Here is an 11,736-nt window from a genome sequence, read left to right as displayed (position 1 = left end):
ATTATACTTTAAAGAAATTAGGCAGGTCTACATTTGAGGAAATCTGATTATAATGACTTGTAAAGGAACTTATTGCCAACAAAATTTTGGGTTTGATCTGCTTAAAGCATGATATACCTGTCTATGTGATAAATCATTTTTTTTTGAGAATAGAGACCTGGATAGAGAGTAGGATTTAGTTCTTAGAATGCAGAGCTTAGAGTTTTAGAAAGAGAGGTATTTTATCTAGGTCAGGTATTATTACTTTTGATATCTTTGCCGTTTACCCAAAATGCTGTCTCAGCTGTGTGTTTGAGGCAGCCCTCCTTCCCTGCTTTCTCTTTCCCCTGGTGTGTCTGTTGTGTGCTGTGTGTCTGGGATGACCACAGATGCTAAGGTTATGAGGGTGAATGGTTAGATGTGATTTCTGCCTTTGTGCAGCTCCGGGTCTAATAGGAGAGATGAACAAAGGAAACAGATAACCACTGGACACGTGCATTTTCTCTTTTGATATCAGAGCTAGCCCAAAGACCCTGAAAATAATTCCACTGCCTGTCCCTTGGAGATGTTTACAAATTGCTCCATGATTTTTATCATTACACTCTTTTACCTTTTGGAATTAGTATCATGTTGGCTCTTCCGGTGGTATCACTGTTCCAAAGGAAACCATGAACCACTCATGCTGCCCAGCCCAGGCTCCTGACTTCCATAGTCACCTCTGGGGCTGAGGCTTGGCTAAGTATTTTCCAAGAGAAAAGCAGTCAATTAGGACAGGGCACCTGCCACTTCTCGTTCGTTTTGAGCCAAGGAGTGGGGTGAGTATCTAACAGCCTGGGGTGGGCCCAGCTTCAGTCTGGAGTCGAGGTTGACCTCCTAAGGGGGGGAAGATGCCTCCTGGCTTTTGTGCTGCAGCTCTCTCTGGTGTTGCTTGCCAGCCAGCCTTCAGGTTTTAGCCCTTACCTGTCTTTAGGTGGTCCCCTCCTACCACCTCAGAGCAATGCTCCTTGCCCTTGGCTCAGGGCTGGGAGCAGCAGTGGGGGCTGGCTGGGGAGAAGGGCTGGGCTGAGGTGGAGGCGAGATTATTGCCTGTTACACATGGACATCTAGACGGGGGAAGAAACATAACAGCTTTATTTTTAGGCTTTGCTAATTCTCACTCTTCTCCTAGTTCGCTGCTACCTGGCAACAGCTTATTGTCATGGCAACGCCAGTGTTAATGAGTGAAGCTCTCTGTGTGTCTGTTTTACCCGGTGCTCCGTGACAGACACTTTGTGTGGAGCTATCCTTCTGGCCATCGGAGGCTAAATGCTAGACTCCCTTCTCTTCCAAAGGCCTCCCAGGCCCTGTCCCTGAAGAAGAGGAATGGAGGCAGCTGCCGAGGGATTTCTGGTTTTGCTTACACATTCCTAATATATTCTGTGTTTACAGATGGGCCTGCCGGCTTCACACACTGCCCCTCCCCACACCGGGCCAGCCCCTCTTGACATGTTTCAGTGGCAGATATGAGCTTTTGAACAATAACCAGTTTTCTCATGTTCCAGGCACCTCGGGATTTTTATGCAGGTTTTCTGGCACCTTCTCTGTACTTGGTCATCAAGGCTGTGAATCCTGGGTCCTGAAGAGGAGGGGGATGGTTGCATGTCTCAGAGGGGACCTAGGGCTTACATCTGTGAGTGACAGCCCACATCCCTCTGCCTTCGGACTGAGAAGCAGTAATGCCACTGTACAGTCTTGTCTTGGTTTCCCTGATATCTGTTGATAGAGGTTGCCATCTATGGCCTTACAATTATATGAGATGTGCCTCAGTTCCCCCCACTCATAAATTAAGAAGAGTAATCAGGTAAAATATGGGTCAGATTGCTTAAAGCAGTGTTTGACATAAAATAATGATTCAATCAATATTAGTTATTATTGTGTCTGGGCATTATTCACTCCACACACCAATTTTGTGAAATAAGTACTGTTCCTGTTCTCAAATTGCAAAGAAGGAAACTGAGGCATGAAGAGGTGGGACAACTGCCTCGGGGTTACTGAAAGTGACAGACTTCAGTTGGGAGCCGTGGGCCACTGAACTTGGAGGGGCTTACCCTCCATGCTCCTCAGGGTCGCGGTCCTCACAGCTGTAGAGAGCTGCTCCCTTCTCCTGAGGGTGGCCTTGGGGCCTCATGAATGTGCATGAGCACTTGGTACTCCTTGGATAGAAGTTCTTTCTGAACCAGAGAGTTACAAGCTTCACCAAGTGTCATCTTCAGGGAGGTGGCTCTTAGCTGTTTACGGCTTATCTTGAGGTTGGCACTGCAAGGCTCCATAATGAGCGATGGAGTCGGGATTTTTGCACCCCCTCCGCATGGCCCCTGACCATTCTCAGGACACAGGGTCCTTGGCAACTGCCTCTCTATTGGGCTATGAAGCATATCACCACTCATGTACTCCCACTAGCTCGCCCAAAGTTTTCACCTCCTTTCCAGGGCTCTATTTTTTCCCCAAACTTCTTCTAAGTAAATTATTCTATGTATTTTTTTTTTTAAAGTAGCAGATTCACATAGTACCAAAAAAAAAAAAAAAAAAAGAATACAAGAAAGGGCATACTGTGAAAAGTCTCTTTTCTTCTTTGCTCCTCTCCTCTAGAGCCTGTCCTGGTAGGAGACCTACACATTGGAGAACATATACATGTATATTGACATCTTTCACCCCTGACATGAATGCATACACATTCTACTCTGCATTGCTTTTTCCCCCCACCTGGCTGTACCTGGGAAATTGCTGCATATCAATACACAATTAATGAGAAGTGACCTTAGTCATTTTCAATAGACAACTCTAAAGTTTTATTGGGTTTTTATTCTAGGTTAATAAGTTTGTGAATAATTGTGATGGAAGCTTAAGAAAGCCTAAACACCAGCAATAAGTTAACAGAAACAGTTTTCTATTATTTTTTTTTTAAATGTTTTATATCTTTCTGAGAGAAAGACAGCGTGAGCTGGGGAGGGTCAGAGAGAGAGGGAGACAGAATCTGAAACAAGCTCCAGGCTCTGAGCTAGCTGTCAGCACAGAGCCCGACGCGGGGCTTGAACCCATGAACCGTGAGATCATGACTTGAACCGAAGTCAGATGCTTAACCAACAGAGCCACCCAGGCGCCCCAACAGTTTTCTATTATTGAGTGTCACCAGAATAATAATACCAGGATTCTTTTTCATCCCTCAGCCATTCTTTTAACCTGTTGTAAAGCCAAAATGCTAAGTTACAAAGCTAAAAATGAACCTGGGTCTGTCTGCGTCTATATCTCTGTGCCCTTTCTGTCACACTGTTCTCCTTTTCTTATGTAAATACACTCAAAAATGGATCTCAACCACGGGCCTGGGCTGCACTGGCCTCTGCACTTTCCTCAGAGTGACCAGTGTTCTTTAATTTAGTGATGACATTGCTGAATAGTCCCCGTGCCCACTCGCCCTCCCTTCTCCTGCAGGCCCGGCCTTAATCCATGGGCAGACACTTCTGGTTGGCAAACATAATTTATTGATGTGTGAGGTTCATTTGAACTCCATCTCTTCTCTTCTGTGCTGCTTCTGTTTCTTTACCTGTAAATTGTGCAGAACTGTCTCACCCCCACCTAAAAGAGATACTGAAGAGGTGATCAAAATAACGTTCAGCGTCTCCCCTCCTCTCTCTTTCTGATGTTACAAAGGGGTGTCCTTTGGGTCTGGACTTGACCACGCTGTGAGTGGGAAGTCAGGAGGAAGGAGGCATGAAAACCTGGAGGCAACTTGAGTGTGTGTAAGTGATGTTTAGTAGGTGCTCTGCAATGATCCACTGCACAAGATAGACAGAGCCACATGTGGCTGTGTATTTTGGATTTGTTGGTCAGAGATGTCAGAGACATGCCTGTCTGAGGTCCCTCGCTTCAGTGTTCATCTGCTATTTGGAAGTGTTCTGTTGCATTATTCAGGGTTTCAGGCTTCAATTTCCTTACCCCTCACACTGCCTCTCCCTTCCTTTCCGTGAGCTTGCTCACTTCTTAGGATAGATTCTGGTCATCTTTCGTGGTGCCGAGTCCCCCACTAACCTTATTGCTCATGACTTTGTGAGGCTAGCATCGCTGAGAGGGCACAGACGGGTTCAGAGCTGGGCTTGCTCACCCCGGCCACACCCAGACAGGTACTGTCTCCTAGGCAGAGTGCCCTCTCCCTGCCTACTAGGCCTGGTTACATCATGTCCATTCCCTTCTCCCTCTATTGGGGCCACCCTGCACTCTCTGGGCTCTCTGCAGCCCCCTGGGCTCCTCTAGCTCACCCTGTCTTCTCTTCTCTGAACTCCTGCTGCTGCAGTTCCTGGCCCCCAGCACACCTTGGCATTCTGTTATATTAGCGTTTCATGTGGATGGAGAACCAGTCCTTGGGGACATGAAGCTGCTGCTGTGACTGTAGCATGGATGTGTCCGGTATCCTGTTTGGAGGGCTTACCCAAAAAGGCAGAGGATCCCCAAGGTGAGGCGAAGGACCTTAGAGCCCCAGGTCTGCCTGCTGAGAGAGGAGTGCCCTGTGGGGGAGAGAGGAGAGAGAGAGACACTGTCCCAGAGTATGTCCTGCTGCAGCCACTATCATGTCCACCTTTGCTTGTGAAGCTTCTGACTGAGATGTTTAGAACTCAACTTGCTGGTGAAGTCACAAAGCTCCCCTTTTAGCAACACTCTCTGTTGTCAAGAACTCGGTGATCAGAGAACACAGCAGCACAGAGATGCGTTCTAAAGTGTTGGTTACGGAGGGGAAAAGATCAAATATAGAACTGGACAAAGCCACACCAACTGTCCTCAGGACACACCAAAGGAAGTACCTGGGAATCCTGGGTGAGAATGGAGGAGGCCAGGGCCTGGGGGTGTTTTAGGGTCAGAGGAGTGTAAGCAAGACCCAGGTCCTCTGTCCCCTCCAGTGAGTCCAGGGAACCAGCCTCCACATCTCTCTCTCTTCCTGCCCCTGCTGCCTTAAAAGGATTAGCCCTTAAAAGGACTTATAATTCCCTTAAGGACTGAGTAGGCCCAGAATTACCTCCTTACCTGCTTACTCATATCCACATTCCTGCCAAGAAAGAGGCAGGTTCTTATTGCACAATTAGAGATAGAAGGTTTGCCCTGGGGGAGGCAGTGCTCTGCAGTGAGCCTTTCTCATTCAGATATAATCAGGAAAACACTTAGGGTAGTTGACTGGACAGTAAACCCTTTTCACTTTTGATGGGAGAAAAGGTGTTATTGATAGGGCAGACATTTTGTAAATAAAGAGAAGGGACCCCCAAAGAAGAGAGTTAAGAGCAGTGATTCTCACCCTGCAGAATAATAGGGGAGAAGGAAGGCTTTTAAAAAAAAAATCTAATTTGTTTGCCTCAACCCAGAGATTGGAATTTAGATGTCTTCAGTTGGGCCTGGATATTAGTATTTTTAAAAAGCACCCCCAAGTAACTCTAATGTACAGCCAGGGTTGAAAACCATTAGTTTAAAAGTGTTTAAAAACAGAAGGCAAAACATGCAGACCCCAGCATAGAATTTGCTCCGTTTTCCAGACTGGGACCCACAGAAGACATATCCTGATTCTAATTAACAGTGGTACATTCTGAAAAAATACTTCAGGATTTTAAGAAGCTTGAGTGTTTTTAAAAAACTGTTTGTACATCCATGTTCATAGCAGAGTTATTCACAGTAGTCAAAAGTGGAAACAAACCAAGTGTCCACAGACAGTTGAGTGGATAAACAAAATGTGGTATGCACCTGTGATAAAAAGGAAGGAGACTCTGACACGTGCATACTGCAGCATGGATGAACATTGACATTATACGAGGTGAAATAAGCCCAGACACAGAAGGACAAATACTTAAATGGAGGACCTGGGAGGAGCAAATTACAAAGACAAAGCAGAATGGTGGCTTTCCGGGGTGGGGGAGGGGAATTGGGCAGTTACTGTTTAATGGGTACGGGGTTTCTGTTTTGCCAGATGAAAAGTATTCTAGAGATGAATGGTGGTGGTGATGGTTGCATGGTAATGTGAACGTACTTTAATGCTTCTGGACTGTACACTTGGGAATGGTTAAGGTGGGGGTGCCTGGGGACTCATTCGGTTAAGCATCTGACTCTTGGTTTTGACTCAAGTCATGATCTCATGGTTTGTGAGTTCAAGCCCCACATCAGGCTCTGTGCTGATGGTGTGGAGCCTGCTTGGGATTCTTTCTCTCTCCCCCTTTCTCTGTCCCTTCTGCTCACTCTCTCTCAAAATAAATAAATAAACTTAAAAAAAAAAAGAAATGATGCTGAAAAAAATTCAAGATGCTGAATTTTATGTGTATTTTACCACAGTTTAAAAAATTGAATTTCAGATTAATAAGAACTGTTTATTTTAATATTTTGGAAAAACAAATTTATAAAGAAGAAAATTTAAAAATCACCACTTGGTATTTAGATGTGTTCTTTTTCCTGCATGTGTATAAATGGGAGTGCATGTGTGTGCGCACACACACACACGCACACACTTTGGATCTTACTTGATAGATGCTTTGCAACCTGTGTTTTCATTTGGACTAGTTCTGGTTTACTGCACCCTTCTTAGAGATGACTTCATTTCAGGGGAAGGCTAAGTGAGACAACAGCACAGTTGGGTTTGGAGTCAAAAATCGCACTGGATTCATATTGTAGTTGTGACGCTCAGGATCTTTGTGACCTTGGGCCTGATTCTGAGCTCCAGTTTCTGTGTTTGAGGGCTGTTTTGGGAATTAAAGAGATTCCAGGTACCCTCTCAGACCCCTGGGAAAAAGGAAGGATCACTGTAAGCCCCCGCTGATGATGCACTTATTAGAGGCATCTACTTGGTACTGTCTTCCTCTAAATTTCCCACAGGGGGGTGGGAAAGCATTCACCTGAGATTTAGGAAATCACTGTGGCTGCTGCCCAGTGCTATGACCCTGGGAGCACCAGGTCCTTTCTGGGTCTAGTTGCTACATCTGTAAAGGGAGCACTTTGGTTTTGGGCCCTCAAGGTTCCCCCTCCTTCTCTGACAGCCTTTGCTCCCCCATAACCTTTCAGTTCCTGATGCACAGCCCTCAGTGGGTGTGCAGTAATGTTTATCCACCGTGCAGTCCCAGGCCACTTGGTTCTCCTGATGTTGTGTTAGGGTAAACATCAACAATGCGCAATGACATGCAACAACATTCCAGATGGGAGCCACTCCCTCTGTCAAGGGCAGACTGCTCCATGGCAAACTCATTTGCCTTTTCTAGGAAGTTAAATTTCCAGTAGTGCAAGTATTGTGGTCACAAAGAGCCTGGAGAGGCTCTGCTGGGAAGAGAGGTGTGTTTTCCCCTAAAGACAGAACCTGGGGGCAGAGGACCAAACTGCCCCCTTTATGACTTCTAAAGCTCTTGAACAAGGGCAGAGGAAACAGATGGATTGTCAAGACTGTGGAAAGAAGTTCTAAGTCCAGCTCAGAGCTGAGCACATCTCTCAGCTGCCAAATGGAAGGTCTCTATGTGGCAATGGTGGGAGGGAAAATTGAGTTAGGCTGGCTTGTTCCAAATAAAATGCTATATTTAATTTCACTCTGGGAAACATTTGATGTCTGGGCTACTGCAATAGGTGAAATATACTTAAGAAGATCTGTTTTGTTACAACAGGAAGAAAAAAAAAGGGCAGAGAGGTCCCCATATCGGCTGTAGGTTACACATATAGGAATCGGGTCATTTCAGTTTGTTTTTTAATCCTCTAGCAGCTGCTGACCATAGGTTGACTAGTCAGTATCTAGCAGCCTGAACGTCATTGTATGAGTTATATATGTCTCAATATTTCAGTCTGGGAAATGCCTTTCAAGTAAAACAAGACACTCGGCACGGGAGGGAAGCTGTCAGTCTTAAAGCTGGTGATGTGCATTTGTGTGCTTGACATATGGGAGGAAAGGTTGAGTTTAAACCTGTGCCAGATTAAACCAATCCTGCAAATATGTGTCTGACTATTTGTTTTAAAAGTCAGCCTGGTGGAGTCTTGTTTCTAAAATTGCAGTGCCGTGCCCTTTGTGATTGCCAGGAGCACTGTGGTTTTGGACACTTCTCCTCTAGAAGAGTACCCTTGTGCCTTGGTGGGCTATGCAGAGAATTTGGGAAAGAGTCCACAGGACTACTTTACTTTCCACATTGTCCCCATCCCTTATGGTTTCCATGTGCCTCTGGCCTCACTCTCCTTTTCTTTTTTGGTGTGATGTCAGAAGAAGCTCTTCTGCTTCATCTGCCCTCATTTGATCTCTCCTCAGAGGGCCTAGCTGAGGCAGAGAGACCAACAGACAGTGCTTCGTACTCAACTCAGAAACTCCTGTCTTTCATTTTATCTGGCCAACTAGGAACTAAGCGTTTTGTTATTATTCATTTATTGAAAAAAAAAATACAGAATCAAGTCTTTTCAAGGATTGTGCCACTCTCTAGAGTGGTCAAATACATCTCATGTCCAGTCATGTCATGGAAGTGGTCAAATATATTTCATGTCCAGTGTTTCCATCAGACTTCCAGAGGGAGAGCTCCAACCTTCTTCCCTGAAGTTGGCTTGGCTTTATCCCTTCCTGATGATTCAGATTAGAGAAGGAAACTAATCTTTTAAAATGACTAGGTTTTTCTTTGGGGCATCTGAAACCCTGGAAACATTTTCTTTCACACACACCATGGGCTTTATTGTATCTGAGGCACTGTCTCAGGCAGGGCCCTGGGAGAAAGAGAAAATGCATGCTATGTGCCCTGCTGACCCAGGGCCAAAGGGAGCCCAGGAGAGTGGCTGTCCTTGAAGAGGACTCTGATGCTGGGTAAACCCCAGACATTGACCTGACAGAGGAATCATACAGGGAAAGCTGTTCTTACCTGTAGAGAGGGTTTCCTGCTTTTCAGAGGTGGAAGGAAATGGTTCTTTGCTTCTTGCATCCAGAATCAGCACAAGCTTGTGGAAAGGACTGGGAATCTGGGCACCTTGGTTCTCAAATGGTGCCATGGCCACCCGGGACATTGTGTAAAAAGCACATGTTAGATAGGTGTGTATTGGAATCCTGATATAATCCATTTGTGATTTCCACAAAGCTGGGTTTCCTAACCTGTAGGAGTGGGGATAACAATGCTTCAGAGAGTCACCTGGAGGCTCATATGTAGTCATACATGTCACGTGCAGTGCTGGCTCTCTTGTGGGGGCTCAGCAGTAGGCAGTTGGTAAAGCATTGCTTCTGCCCACCCAGGAGTACAGCAGTGCTGATGTGGGTGAGAGTCTCACATGCATGTCCATGGCTGCTGTTGTAATCTAGAGATCTGATGTATACACCTTTTATATTTTTGTTTTTAATAATATGTGAGGTCTTCAAATTGTGAAAAACAGTTGTATTGCCCTATTTGTATCTTATTAACCTGGACAATTTAAGTATCTCTATAATATGAGAGAAGACACTTTTGGGTGTTTTCGTATATGTTGTAACTTCTTATGGTAAATTTTCCATTTTTATTTATTTATTTTTTTTGAGATTAGTTTTAAAGGATGTAGATTTTTGTTTTCCAATGCAAAAGGGCCTCCTTTTGATGCCTGGTTAGATTCTGCTGGGTCTGTCTGATGCAGGTGAGGCATCACAGCCTGAGCTTTGGGGTCTTCCTTTACCCCTCCATCTTGACTTGCTGTTGTTTATGGTATCTCTTGTCTTTTCCCCCTGTTTTCTGGGAGGCACTAGGTGATATGTCTTACATTAGATTTAGCCCTCATATTGTACTTGGTTAGGGCAGCACTAAAATGACTCTCTTCTGTGTATTCATTTACTCAACAAGTATTTACTGAGAATATATGATTCTCAGGTACACTGATGGGCATAAGAGTTTACATTTTTCTGTACGTGTGGGGGGAGGGAAAGAGGAGAAGAAAGAAAATACAGTAGTGGGCAAATCAATAAGAGATTTCATTAATATGAGTAATGTGGTTGGTGCTATGGACAAGGAATCTAAGAGAAGCAAAGTGATGGGATATCATGATTATAGGGAGGGAGTTATTTTAAGTTGGTTGCCAGGGAAGACCCCTCTGGGGCTGGGATGACAAATAGAAACTAGGCTTGCCAAGAAAGAGAGGAAGAGCCTTCTGGGAGAAAGAACAGCAAGTACAGAGGAGGCAGGACAAATTTTGTATGTGTCAGAAACAGAAGAGTAAGGCTAGCACATAGGGAATGACCAGGATGGTGATGGGTAAGGATGTTGGAGGGGTAGGCAGGAGCTAGATCATGACTAGTAGGGAGTGTTACTGTTTTTTTATTTTTAAAAGATCATCTGCCTATAGATTGGCAAATAGACTTGGAGGTGGGTATGAGAGACCAGCTGGGAGGGATGGAGGCTGGTTCCAGGTACCAGCAGTGGAGGTAAGATAGAGGGACATGTTTTGCCCATTGGGACAAATGGGATATGGTTTGGAGACAGAGCTACTGGGCAGTGAAAATGTTTACAGCCACTTTGGAGGTGGTTTGTTCAAAGCCTTAAAATGATTCCTTTTGGTTCAAGAATTCTGTAGGCTTTTATTCTATGGAAATAATCAGAAATGCACAGAGACTATTTCCAAGTATTTCACTGTAGTCTTGCTCATAATAGAGCCAAACCTGATATAATTGAATTTTTTTCAGTTATTCCTCAATCTCTAGGGGACTGGCTGACTACGTTAGGGTGCATCCATGTGACAGAACACCATGTAGCTCTTCAGATGGTGATATGGAGGATATTTAATGGCTTGGGAAGAGGTGCATGGATAAATAATTGGAAATATATAGAATATTATCCATAATATCTCACTTTCATAACACATAAACTCTTCATTTCATGTAGGTATAGATAGGAAATACTGTATCCTGGAAAGTCTAATAAGGTGTACATTAGAGTGTTAATGACAGGCGATTTCAGGAAGTGAAATTACAAATGATTTATTTCATTTTTTGAATATTTATAATTCTTACCGACGGTCTACGATAAACATTTTGAAATCAAAAGTAAAAAATAAGGGTTATTTTAAAAGGTCATGGGGGTCTCACCATGTCTGATTATAAATTGGAATAGTGAATAAATCAGTGAAATAATGGCCCTTCCATATACCCTACCATTCCTAGGGTGGTGTTTGTCTCCATAAAGTTTGTATTGAGAAAAATGTAGGATTTGAGTTAGAAAAATGGAGTCAGAGTCCCAGATCTGCCATTGACCGGCTTTGGATCTTGGACACTACACTCAGCAACTAACGCACAGACCCCCCCTGACTTCTTCAGTTTACAAATGGAAATGAACGATGGTAATAATGAAAACAGTAATGATGTTTTCATGGAGTTGTTTTGAGGATTAAATGACAGGGATGAGAAGGTATATCTTCTAGGAGGAAAATAACAATGTAAATATTAATATTCCAGGGCCCAAGTCTTCACTCAGACTTGATTGTTGGCACAGATGTATTTGGGGATGGATCATTTGTGGCATACTGTTGTGCACATCTCATACAGTAAAGGGCCACACTTTGATTGTTAGGCTAGCTTGCTTCTGCTCCCATGCCCTGAAAAAAGCAAACAGTCTGAACTTAAGGTACAATTAGCTTGTCCTGAGTGGCAGGCAGCTCTCAAGTGAGGAGTGCTTTCTCATTCATTGGAAAGCCGTAAATGAAATGCCATCTCAGCAGCCACTGCACCCAGAGCCCCTTTGATATATCACTCAGCTGTTCTGTTACATAAACCTATTGGAAATGAACCTGCAAAAG

General features: G+C 44.3%; 1 long non-coding RNA gene across 2 annotated transcripts; it reads right to left on the bottom strand.

The window, feature by feature from the left end:
* Window positions 1–3,477: 3,477 nt before the first annotated feature.
* LOC120234494 lies at window positions 3,478–4,597 on the bottom strand. 2 transcript variants are annotated; one of them, XR_005529106.1, is made up of 2 exons: window positions 4,272–4,597; window positions 3,478–3,591 (listed from the first exon to the last, which is right to left on the bottom strand). It is a non-coding gene; the product is annotated as an uncharacterized LOC120234494 (long non-coding RNA). The 2 variants fall into 2 exon arrangements; XR_005529107.1 differs by having other exon boundaries at window positions 4,442–4,597.
* Between the last annotated feature and the right edge of the window lie 7,139 nt (window positions 4,598–11,736).

Source organism: Hyaena hyaena, unplaced genomic scaffold (genome assembly GCF_003009895.1).
Source record: "Hyaena hyaena isolate Hyena2069 unplaced genomic scaffold, ASM300989v1 scaffold_108, whole genome shotgun sequence".
Taxonomy (NCBI): Eukaryota; Metazoa; Chordata; class Mammalia; order Carnivora; family Hyaenidae; genus Hyaena; species Hyaena hyaena.
The sequence above is the reverse complement of the archived record's forward strand: the minus strand, read 5'-3'. Positions and strand labels throughout refer to the sequence as shown.